This window comes from Theropithecus gelada, chromosome 11 (genome assembly GCF_003255815.1).
Source record: "Theropithecus gelada isolate Dixy chromosome 11, Tgel_1.0, whole genome shotgun sequence".
In the NCBI taxonomy this organism is placed as follows: Eukaryota; Metazoa; Chordata; class Mammalia; order Primates; family Cercopithecidae; genus Theropithecus; species Theropithecus gelada.
This window is the reverse complement of record NC_037679.1, coordinates 39,500,779-39,513,773: the sequence shown is the minus strand read 5'-3', so window position 1 is coordinate 39,513,773 and position 12,995 is coordinate 39,500,779. Positions and strand designations below refer to the sequence as shown.

Below are 12,995 nucleotides of genomic sequence, written 5' to 3'. Positions count from 1 at the left end.
CTGCCCCCTAGAGGTCAACACACTACACTGTGTGAGAAAATAAAGAACCAAGTAAAACTGATTAAAATATGCAGACCTCTTCGTTGGGTCTAGTGTTACTAAAAAGAACTGGGTGAACTAATATTCATGTGATAATTTGTTTATCTTATGACAAATAAAGATAAATTTATTTTCCATCCAAGGCTATGACAAAGAAGATGTTTTCTAGGGACTTTGGTAGAAAAAAAAATGCAGATTGGAATAATGTTTAAAGAGTTCATGTAAATCTAAATAAATTTAGTATTTTTGAATACATGCTTAGAATTGTGATTCAACATTCAAAAACATGTTCAACTGTATTTGTACTTATGAAGAATCAACATAATTAAATATCAGCAAAATAATATTTTGAAATATGCAGTTAACTATTTTTATTATTTTAGATTTTGGGGTAAGTGTACAGGTTACATGGACATATTGCACAACAGTGAAATCGCACAGAAACAGAACTATCAGTTTAGATTTTTTTAGTAAAAGGCAATACGCAGCCATGCTTACCTGTAATGACTGAAAGTGGTTTCTCCAAGCAACTTAAAGTTCCTCTTTCTGCTACACTGAATAGATATACTAGATAATGATGAAAAGACTTGAGGTCTCTAATTATTGTTGCTGTGTTGCATTTTTCAACAAACACCTCTTCTGATGTATTGTTTTCAACATCCAAAATAGTGATAAGGTAATGATGAAAAAATACAGGATCTGGAGGATCCCAGTGTAAAAATATTTCTGTTGGGGTAACACGTGTAACTCTGAAATTTTGGGCTGACAAAGGGCCTGGGAGATAAAAACAACCAAAAAATACATTGTATTAGTGACGTGATTTGGCAGAATAATCTCTCGCTTCTCAGTATTTCCAAATACTCTAGCTTGGAAAAGAAACAAAAACTGGGTTTGAGTCCTGGCTCTTCCACTTTCAAGTTTCACTCCCTGAGAAAATTATCTACCCTCTCTGACTGTAAAATGGGAATTATATTAGTAGGTACCTCATAAAGCTTTTGTGAAGATTGAATGAGATGAAGAATGTAAAACACTTGGCACGGTGTTTGCCACACGCTATTGTTCAATAATTATATTACTCTCGTCACCATCAAAACAGCATGTATGGCATTCAACGATCATGCATTATATATGTCTCTTACCTCTTCTGTCTTGTCAGACTAGAGAGCAGAGACTTTGTTATTCACCCTTCATTCTCATTATCACTGCAACACAGGCATTCATCCTTTTACAGAAACGTTTCCCTACTCTGGCCATTTCATTCAGTGCCAGTGATTGTCCTAATTAATGCTTCCAGATTAATTTTCTTAATATTGTACCTTGCAAATGGCCTCAAACCTATATCCATCCCCTACTCCTCAATATACATGTGCTAACACATTCTTGATTCTTTCTTTAGGAGCAACAGCTCAGGAGTTACAATAAGACCATCTGGGTTCTTGTGTAGCTCGGTTGCTTAACAAAGCATGTTACTCTAGTCAGTTAACTTAACATTCCGGAAGTTCAGTTTTTTCATTTCTATATAGCTACTCTCAGGGTTAAGGCAACAACTGAATGAGATGATGAATTGAAAGTGCTTTGTAAAATGTAAAACAATTGTTAGAAACTATAGTCTTAATGAATTTCCATCGCTTCCAAGGTCAAGTCCAAGCATCTGAGGCAGATACCCCTGCCAATCCCAAGTCTGGCACCATCTACCTCCCACAATGATTTTACCCTCATGCCTAAGGAAATTGTCTTCTCTAGTCAATCTTCTTCTAGTCAAGGCTTCTTCTACAAATTCTTATCTCTACAATTCTGCTCACAACATGCTTTTTCTTCCTTCAAGTTTGAGTCTAAGCCTCTCCTTTCCATGAGTCTTCTCCTGTCATCTACTGTATGAATTCAAGTCAGTATTTATTAAATGCACCACTGGTTGGATATTTAGGTTATTATTTTGCTGTATAGTTTTGTTTGCTTCTGTTTTTATTCTTTACTAATTATCTCCAGTGCAAGGCGATTAAAGGCAGGGATGCATAGCTCTCCCTTTCCTGCTCTCAGCACATATCGGAAATTCAGCTCCACAAAAATTTATTGATCATCCCCTATGAGGTAGGCAGTAGTTTAGCTGGTACTATAAGACAATTAAGACATAGTTAATGTCCTCATGAGGTTTGTAGTTTAACAGAAAACCCACACATAAACAGATTCATTGCAAATTTATTATTATTACTATTTGACACTGAATCTTGATTTGTCATCCAGGCTGGAGTGCAGTGGCACAATCTCAGCCCACTGCAACCTCTGCCTCCTGGGTTCAAGTGATTCTCCTGTCTCAGCCTGCCAAGTAGCTGGGACTACAAGCGTGCACCACCATACCTGGCTAATTTTTGTATTTTTTGTACAGATGAGGTTTCACCATGTTAACCAGGCTGGTCTTGAACTCCTGACCTCAGGCAATTCACCCACCTCAGCCTCCCAAAGTGCTGGAATGACAGGCTTGAGCCACCGCACCAAGCCTAAAATGATTAAATATAGAGGTATCTCCAGAGTTATATGAGAAAATACCAGACTCTCATAAAATATCTGCCAATGACAGAATTAAAAAGTTTTTAAATTATATTTTCAGGTGTCTTGTAACTTACGCGTTTCTATAGTGAATATTGGACTGAAAGTAGTTTTTGCCTCCCATTCATTTATTGCAAAGAGTAAAAATCTATAAATATGACCAGGAAACAGTTGGGTAATTGCTTTTTCTGTAGTATTTGGGCGTATGCTTTCAAAACATTGTTCTCCTGTATAATCTGAAGAATATTTAATGATAATCTTATATCCCAATTTCATCCACTTATTCAAATTATTCCAAAAATTCAAATTATTCCAACTAAATACAACTTCAGTTGTTCCAACATCCTTTAAATAAAGCAAAAAGCTTTCTTGCAGAGAAGGTACTGAAAAAATAGAAAAGATAATTATTTTTAATTAGAAATTATAATTCCATACTGAAAATAATGAAATAAATTAAAATTAAATAATAAAAAGCTGCATGAATATAAGAAAGAATAATAAAAATAATTACATTCATATTCACAAACATATGGCAACGGAACATAACAGAAAAATCTTGTAAAGAAATAGTTTGATCCAGTTGCATTTTGCTGTAAAATGTAGCAATGTGTTTCATTCTCGGATAGCAACGAAAAAGAAAATATTTCATTTTTCTTAAGGCTAAAAGATGATCCATCTGCCCATGTAAGAAGACCTTCTTTCTGTAATAAGATGAACAAATTAAGCCAATTAAAAGGAAAAGTGTGATATATTCAGTCACTGCATTTCAAATATGTGTATTTGAAAATTTTAATTAATCATAACTTTATTATAAAATTTTCTAAGATTTTAAAATCATCAGCCAGTTTAATATTTTTATGTAGATGTCCTTCATGATAAAGTAGCTGGTGCCAGGCCAGGGGCTCATGCCTGTAATTCCAGCTACTTGGAAGGCTGAGGCAGAAGGATGGCTTAAGCCTAGGAGTTTAAGGCTGCAGTAATCTCTGCTTCAGTCACTGCACTTCAGCCTAGGTGACAGAGCAAGACTTATGTCAAAAAAGAAAAAAGAGAAAGAGAAGGAGGAGGAGGAAGAAAAGAAGGAGGAGGAGGAGAAGGAGAAAGAGAAAGAGAAGGAGGAGAAGGAGAAGGAGAAGCAGCAGCAAGCAGCAAGAAACAGAGTTCAGTTTCATTTACTCATTAGCCATATTGCAAATCTCACAATAAGCCGCTATTTTCTCATCTGTAAAATGAGTATAATAATAGAACCTACATCTTAAGGTTGTTGTAATGATTAAAGAGGCAGTACATTCAAAGGCTCAACACAATGAGGCACGGAGAAATTATTCATTAAATGTTAGTTATTTCATTTGAAATCATCAAATAAATTGCATGCATCTGGAGAGGTTGTTGATACCTTCCTGCTAAAGGATGTCCTTGGTGAATCTCACCAACTCAATTTTCACGAGTAATAAATATCTGTCATATATCTACCCTTCTTGAAAGGGGTAGTTTAAAAAAAGTATAAGCTTTGACAAAATACTCCTGCGTACTAATTATATTTCTGACACTTACTATCTACTCTTGGGCAACTACTAATCTTAGAAACTAAATTTTCTTGCCTATGCAATGGAAATAATCATGACTACTTTGCATAGTTGTCAATAGGTTTAGAGAGTATATTTGTAATACAGCAAACACATAACAGCTCCTTAAAAAATAAATGTAATACTTATAGAGATAATGAACACTACGAAAACAGATACTATGTCTATATTTTGGTTATCAGATCATCCCCAAAATCAAGCACAGCGCCACCCTAGCTGCATGGGTGAGAATTAAAGAGACCTGTTTCCTCTGGACATTTTAAAGAGATTTTAAAACAATACATTCAAATTCCACCTAACAGAACGAAGAAATCCCATTTCCTCAGAAAGTCTGCTTTATTGCATATGTATTGCTGTAGTTTTAAAAATAGTCATAGGATCAGAGACAGTATTTCAAGTGATTAAGACATGAGAGTTGGTCAGACAGATACAGGTTCAAGGCCTGGAATGGGCATTGGTAAGTTATGTGCCCCAGGATCTCTCTAAGATCTATTTTCCTGTATAAAATGGGAATAATGATAGCACCTACTACAACTATAAGGTGAGAAGTAAATGAAGGTTGCCTATGCAGGTGCCCTAGAAGGGAAGAAAGAGACTATTAATCTTTCATTCATTAAGTTCCTGCTGAGTACCAAATCCCAGTTTGAAGCTAGGAATGGAATGCTGAATAAGACCCACTCTTAATCCTTGAAGTCCAGTAACAATTTTGCACTTATTCAGCACAGATTTACTTAAAGGAGTGATTGCTTTCTGAACCTACCATGGGGATTATGATGTAGCAGGTAACTTTGATGTCTACCTCAAAATACCGTGGTTAAGGGTAGCATCTGATGCATCGTGGTTAAGGGTAGCATCTGATACATATATATATATATATACACACACACACACACACACGTATATATACACACACACACACACACACATACACATTAACTGGTCTACTTGCTAAAAGACTGGCATGCTGGGAGAGGGAGTCTGAGATGTCTAAGATGAACTGTGGTTTAAGGAATCTTTATTAGAATGTAATTCATTGCCTACTAAAAGATGAAGAAAACTCAATAAAAGAATACTTTTTAAATGCAATTAAAGATTCCTAGAGGTTTTCCCAAGCTTATGCAAAGCTCCACAGGAAAGTTGGCATCAAATTCGTAGGATCTGCCTTAGTTCACCATAGATAAGGATATCTCATGGAGAACAGAGTTATCTTTGAGTGCCAGGAAATAAAAGTCAATGGATCACCAAGAAGAAAACACAGACTAGACAAGAGATTACTGTGTTAGGTCTTGAGTTTCTCTACAAAATGCTGACCAAATGAAGTTTCATGAGACATTCCAAAGTGTTAGGAAGGTTGAAGAAAAATGTTACACACTCCTTATTTCACTAGTGTTAAATAAAATCTCCAGATATTTGTGTATTGCTTTTAGTAAAATTGAGCTTCACAAGCCTGATGTGTGGAGTGAAAAGAAGAAAATGGAAAAAACTTTTCATGTTTTGGGTTTCATATTATTGCACTGTTTGCAGAGGTAAGAAATAAAGGAAGTGAAACAAGTGTGATTAGAGGGAGAAGGCAAGTTCAGTCTTGGCAATGTTAGAGTGTCTGCAAGAAGTGCCAGAGGGATCATCAGAAGAAAATTAGATATATGTCTGGACTCATAAGAGGAAAGTAGACTAGATAAAGAAGTTAGGAATAATTGGTTTAGGTGGTAAATGGAGTGAAGAAATGGATGAGATCACTCAAATGAATTTAGAAATAGTCTGGGGAATACCAAAATTAAAGCAAAATTAGGTTTTAAAAAAGATGCCTACAAAAATACATTAAAATGGGTATCTATAGAAAGAGAAACTATATTGAATTAATGAAGGAAGAAATCAATGAATAAAGAATGCATGAATGAATATAGATAATAAAGTTTCATTTATCATAATATATGTATTTCTTTACATTTACTGACCTTCATATCATTAAGACCAGTCCATATTATTATTTGATTGTTTGACCTGAGATACGAAAATACAAAATTTTTTTCCTCTTCATTTTTTATATCCACAAGGTGTGCAGAACTTAAGGATAACTTACAATGTTGCTGGGCTATATTCCATGGCTTACTGTCATTGTTAATTCTATAACAGTTATTTTTAAATGCTGCCCATCCTTGTGAACACGATCCTACCAAAAGAAAAATCCCGTTAAAGATAAATCCAGTAATATAACATTTCATAATTATATTTGTTAACATGTATACAATTATGAAAACCTCATAGTATTAAGTGTGCACCTTCCCTATACTACTCTCAAACCAATAAAAATATTAAAGCTTTGTTTATTAATCAAGTAGCAAGTAAATTACTACCAATTAACATAGTTTTTTAAATAGCTGTAAGAATTAGTTATGCAGAATTATTGTCCAATTATAACTTCATTAAAATAAAAAAACAAAGATGTTTTTCTTTCTAAGGAAAACCTTACTTTAGATTGCCTTTCCTTTCCCTTACTTTTGTACTGGTAGCAAACTTTTTATCATATTTCAGGTTTCTTTTTATTTTGGAGTAGCAGACACAATGCTTGCTAAAAATTTTGCTCTCAGTCAAACACTTTTGACTCAAACACTTTGACTTCAAAAGTGTTTAGCTTCCAGAAAGAAAGCTGGAATGGCTGCTTAGCTTTATTCTCCAAGATTATGTACCAGAGAGACTGGAGAAAATAGCAGCGTGTTCAGAGAAAATATTGCACATCAGTTCATGTTAATATTCTACCAGTGCCTGAAGTCAACACAGTAGGAATATGTGAGAAGGTTCTTCTGAAGATCTTTTGTCTTTTTTCCCCCCCTACAGGAGAAAGGACACTTAATTACCTTATTGTATTTTTTTCTTACTATTTGAGTGTTTCTATACTTCACTTGTACAATGCATGTGTTGTGTCTTTTTTATTATTCCTGTAGGGGATATTAAAATGGGACTCTCAGACTGTCACAAAGAGTGTCCTGCCCTCATCGGCCATCTATGATTCTGTCCCCTTCTACCTGTTCCCACCTTGTGGAGGAAAGATATGAAACTAGGAAGACCCCCAAAATTGAACACATTCACCTTTCCCCGAAACTTTTCCTAATTTTGGTCAGGTCTGATCATAGATGAGTAATAGAGAAGCTTTAAATACAATGAAAGATCAGTGTGTTTGTAATATATTGCAATGGATCATTTAATACCTGAAAATGAGACTGTTTGTTGACTCACCAAAGTAACCTAAAACGCTATGGAATTTGTATGACTCATTGTCAGAGTTAAGAAAAAGAGAACCCACTTGGGTTTAAAGGAAGTGCTGGGAAGAAAATAAAGTTATAAAGTTGGTTTCTACCATTACTCCGCTAAGTCCAGCTTGTTCAATAATCAGTCAGATACCAGAATGATATAGTCAAAAAAGGAGACTATGCTAATTTGTTTACATGCAGCCTGCAGTGATTAATACTTGGCTAGATCACTTTCAAAAAGGCCAATACAACTGCCAAATTATCTACAAAATATGTAATAAATATATAATGAATGATGAACCAAATGTCTATATACCTGTTTCAACTTGAACATCCAGTCTCTGAAACATATTTATGAAATCCAAATGTAACTGTCTAAATTCAAATGTGAAAGCATATAAAGTTGCAGGTTTTAAATTACCCCACTCATAAACCATAACATTATTTTGCATAATTTGTGAAGAATTATTGAAAGATATTGACACTGATATATATTTGGAAGAGGGCACACTCCAGTTAAAAGAAACACTCGTACTTGTTGCTATTGTTTTAATATTGCTAGTTGAGATTCCACCTAAAAAATCAGGGAGAATAATTAGTACAGATTCAAATAAAATTGAATGAAACACAAAGGATATTAAGTTACATGATTCGCCATGATGGGAGAACATTATCTACCCATAAAATATTTTCTAGACTATGTGGGAGTTTCTTCTATTCTACATAGAATGAATGAATTAGATTACAGAACCACATTATATTTTTTACATAATCTGGATAACACTTAAAATCTCCACTCTACCTATCCATTCATACAAGTACACACAAAATGTCAAAACTGAAAACTATATTCTTACCTTAGTTTATAATTTTCTTTAAATTCTGAGATTTGCGTTATATAAAAAAATAATACTATTATAATTTTACAGTACCATTATATACCTGTTAATCATTGTAAAATTTAAATTATCTGGTAATGAAAGTTGACATAGCTGATCAACATATACATTACTTACGAATTTGAAATGACTTTTCACTTAAAATTTGTCCATATCTCATGGACTGTAAAATGATGTGATAATCTTCATTTTCCTTTAGTGTTATTATTAATTTCTGATGTCTTTGTGAGTCTGTGAGAATACTTTTTACATCCTGCAAATAATTAGATTCATCTGCTTAAGACATGTTTATTGAACATTATCTCTAAGCCAGGCACATTAATTACAAATTTGACTTTTGTATATCTCCTTAATAAAAAGTAGTTTTTCAATATGAAATATAAATATATATATGAAATGTTTATTTCTACATAAAAGACAGTTTTTAAATGATTATTTTCCTTTGGTACATAAATTCTAAAAAGACAAGTAGTCATTCCTATGAAAAACTTAAATATTAATTTGATCAATTACTTATCAAAGATATTTCAAAAAATGCTAACATTTTATATATTAATAAAATAAGAAACCCTGATAACTATTAGGTTACTATTTACAATGTGGCACTTGGTAATAACAGATTTATACTATGCTTACTTTTTATCAGAACCAAGAAAAGATTCCTTACTTTTCGAGCAAAATCATTAACACGTTGATATTTAAAAATATAAAATTCAGGATTTCCTCCCTTAGGAAATTCATCCCATTCGATTAAAACTTCTGTTGTTTGTTTATTCACTGGTATATAATGGAAATTTTTGGAGATCTAAAATGGAAAAGAGAAGAAACTGTAAAAAACAGTAAAAATGCATTCTTGATTGTTATTTTATAAGCAGATTTATTAAAATGACACCTAAAATACATCAAATTATAATTTTAAAACATTTCAGCAGTATCAGTGTCTACACATGAATTATTCTGTCAGTTACTGTATTTATAAATATAATTTTGAAAATGACTTCAGTAAAGCAAGTAAAATAAGAGCATGGAAATTTAAGATCCTTGTCTCTGTAACTAGGAAACATTGTGTCCTTGGGGTCAGGGAAGAGGCAGAGACTCAAAGTCTTGAGAAAAACACGGCAAATCTTCCTAGAGTGCCAATTGTGAATCTTGGTGATAATGTCTACAAAATGGAATTATTTTGCAGACATTATTGACAACATATTTGCAAAGAAAATACATTTGGGTACAAAATGTTTGACACTAAGTCATTTTAGACCCTTATTTCATCTATATGTAATTAAAATATTAGCAACGTAAGACAGACCTCAAGATCAGAGACCCTTGATGTTCCCTCAACGACAAAAAGCACTTCAACTTTCAAAAGAATATATGTATCAAAATTCCTACCAAAAACAACTCTGAAATGCCTTATTATACCCTGTCTTCTTCCCAAATTCTGACTTATCTCCATGATCATCCCCAAGACAATTTTTAAGCAATAAAAATACAAATGCGAGTGACACCTAGCAAAGAAAATGTTTATTCGTAGGTACTAAACCTGATATTTAGTATTATTTCCCTTCAATATACTCCTCATTTTCCAGAATGATAGATTCAATGCAATCACATCTTGCCCATTAGCTAATTATTCCAAAGAGGGTGCACTCAAAAATGTCTTACCTTAACAACATATTGTAACCAGAGCAGTAGAATAATTAATTTCTCCATCTGGAAAGTAAAGTGTATTCAGTTCAATTAAACATGTATTTCTTAGCTTCAAAACTAAACTATTGGACATTCTTTAAATGGAGTGTATGTATATCATTTTAATGTCATGTCTTTTCAATGTAGAGTGACTACTCATCCAATTGAATGTTAAGGCATTAATAGGTGAGCGCTGCATAATTTTTCCACTAAATAAAATTGGAAACATTAGTACTTTCCAAAAAATAACAAAATAACTTTTTTCTAGAAACTGCTTTAATTAAGTATAAAGGAGGTGTTAGAAATAAAATGAATTATCAGGCAATTACACAAAATTACATTGCATCGTGTGAAATTATTTAACCTCAATTAATGGAAATCTAGAACACCTACACAACTGCTGCTTCTTTGGAACTAATTCCTCACATTTTAAAATTACACCATCATCATGAAAAATATTTCAAAATACATGAAACTGAAACTTAAATAGAAACAACGTTCAATAGTCGTTTCAACTCAATTTGTTTTAAAAATGCATTCATCTAAAAAGCTTGCCTAGCCTTTCATGGGAAACTGGAGCCCCTAAGGACCTAAAAACTTTTACATTCATCTTAAGATACAAAGAAAAAGAAAATACCCCTGTATTTTATGTTTTTAAAACTGAAAATACTATTTTAATAGTAAACAGTTTCCAAGGATCAATTTTAAAGCTCCTGAAAGCTCACTGTAAAGCAAGTTTATTCCTATAGAATCCTCTTTAATTCTTATTAAGTAGGTGTTTACCTCAGATAAAATGCAACCCAGTTAAAAAGAAATGCCTAATAATTAAATCCAGACCCTTCCACAAAACTGCAAAGCTTTAACCTTTTCCATTTTTCCAAGCAACCTGATGTAAGTGTTCTAGGGCTATGGTATTAATTCCCCCCTAAACCTAAGCGTAAACTATAATTTTGAAGGCTGTGTGCTATAATAAAAATGCGAAAGTAGAAAGCTCCGGGATGCCCGCTCTTTAAGTCCAAACCCCCACTCAAATTCAATTTTGTGTTTGCCCTGGTAGTGTGTAAAGAGCCCCTGTCCTAATGCGCACTATTTTAGAGTCAAAAAGCGCCAACTTTTGAAATGGGGAGAGAGGCAGAGTATAAAAGAAAGGATTGCGGTTTAAAGAATGGTTAGACTGGTGGAGAAAGAAGGAAAGAGCTGAGACCTGGAAGTCAAAGTGCAGGGGATGCAAGGCTGAGAAGTCGCAGGTGCCTGCGCTTTGCAAGTTTCGGTGCCCGGGCAACTGGCCTGGGAGGTGCTGGCACTGCTCTGGGTGCGGCGGCCCAAACTGCCCACGATTCCTGGGTCACAGCCCACCTCGCGGCCTGCCTCCCTCTAGCCCCCTTCTCGCGCTGTGCTCCAGCTTTTGCTGCAGCTGCTCTGGCGGCTTTCATTTGGGCCAGCGATGCCCTCTCCCTGCGTTGGGTTAATTAAGCGAAGGTTTCCATGGAGACAGACAGGAAGCCTTGGGAAGGGAGAGGAGTGGGAGGCAAGTCCCAAAACATTGAAATGTGAAGGAGAATTGCATTCTTCATGGAGGAAGGGAGGAAAAGGAAGGGCGATGAAGGAGAACGCGAGTGGGGCACATTGGCCTCTCATTTAAAAAAACAAAACAAAGCAAAAAGCAGAAATCGACTATATGGCTGTGAATAGTCCAGTTTTGGCTTAAGATCAAATATGTGGCTTTGTATGAAGCCACACTCCTCGTTAACCTGTGTGTGTGTGTGTGTGTGTGTGTGTGTGTGTGTGTGTGTGTGTCTGCAGTATTTGACAACGTTAATTGAACCCTGAGATAGCTTCCCTGACATCTCCCTCACCTGGCACTTGCATTGGCTTAGTCTGCATCACTGTGTCCTCTGACATTGCCAGCTTAAAAACTGAGTTGACCTGTGGTGCCTTCCTTGACTGTGGGCTATTTCATTCACTTTTGTGATTTCAACCATATTCAACATTTCCAATCACTCCGTCTTGGATTTCATGTCTTTCCAGGCTTCAGAGAAGTATTTATAGCTCCAAAATGGGCATCTCCATCTGGATGTCCCTACAAGCGATTCAAAACCGTATTTTCAAACCTAAATTTATAAACTCCTTTTCCAGCTCTTCCTGAGGAAAGGATCCTTCACCCAAACAACCAAACAAAAATCACCACCTCTTCGTCCTCAGATCCTTTTCTCACCACCCAGTGCCACTTTATCCTGCAAATCTCTTTGATTCCACTCCTAAATTGCCACCTAGGCTGATTAATTCTTCATTTTTATCACTGTTACAGACTTAATTGAAAACTTTAAATTTCTCTCTCTCTCTCTTTCTCTCTCTCTCTCTCACACACACACACACACACACACACATATGCATGTGTGCTCTCACTCTTGCTATCTCTGTCTGGAAAACATGTATCATGTTTAAGGGTTTGTACCTCAGCGCAGATCCTGTGGCTCCGTTTACTAGCTAAGCATCTCTTTGGAAATTTGGCTGTGGTGAAGAGTAAGCTTGAAGAGTGCTTAGTAGAGTGTAAATACTTAACTGAAAGACAACCAACACTGGTTCACTGCAGCTACTGCTAATACACTAACACTTGGATTATGTCTCCTTGTTTGATACTGCCAGTCTGTCTTACTCACTGCTAGCCAGTGTGATCTTTCTGAAATACACACACGATATCATATAATCATGCATGGAGGGTACTTAAAAGCCTGTTGTGACTTTTTGTTGTCTATAATGTACCTCTCACCAAAATCACTTTTCAACCCCATCTCTCTCCTCTCCTCCTTGGCACCCTGACTTATATGTACCCTCAATACAGTAACAGGACATAAAAATTTACATCTCTGTTTTCCTGTAGATCTTTGTTTATACTGCAGCACAAAAATTTACTTTGTATACATTTATGTCCTCAGCTAGATTAGGAACTCCATGATGGCAAGGATTCAAGCACAGTTATAGGTGTGAACTATATC

General features: G+C 34.9%; 1 protein-coding gene across 1 annotated transcript in view; it reads right to left on the bottom strand.

Annotated features, from left to right (window-relative positions):
* PTPRQ (protein tyrosine phosphatase, receptor type Q) overlaps positions 1-2,785 on the bottom strand; it is a 251,518-nt gene extending 248,733 nt beyond the window's left edge. Inside the window, exons 1-2 of the mRNA XM_025403263.1 lie at positions 2,661-2,785; positions 538-813 (exon numbers count right to left, since the gene is read on the bottom strand). The gene's annotated coding sequence lies outside the window, so the exon portion shown is untranslated. The remainder of the gene's footprint in view (positions 1-537; positions 814-2,660) is intronic.
* Positions 2,786-12,995: the final 10,210 nt, after the last annotated feature.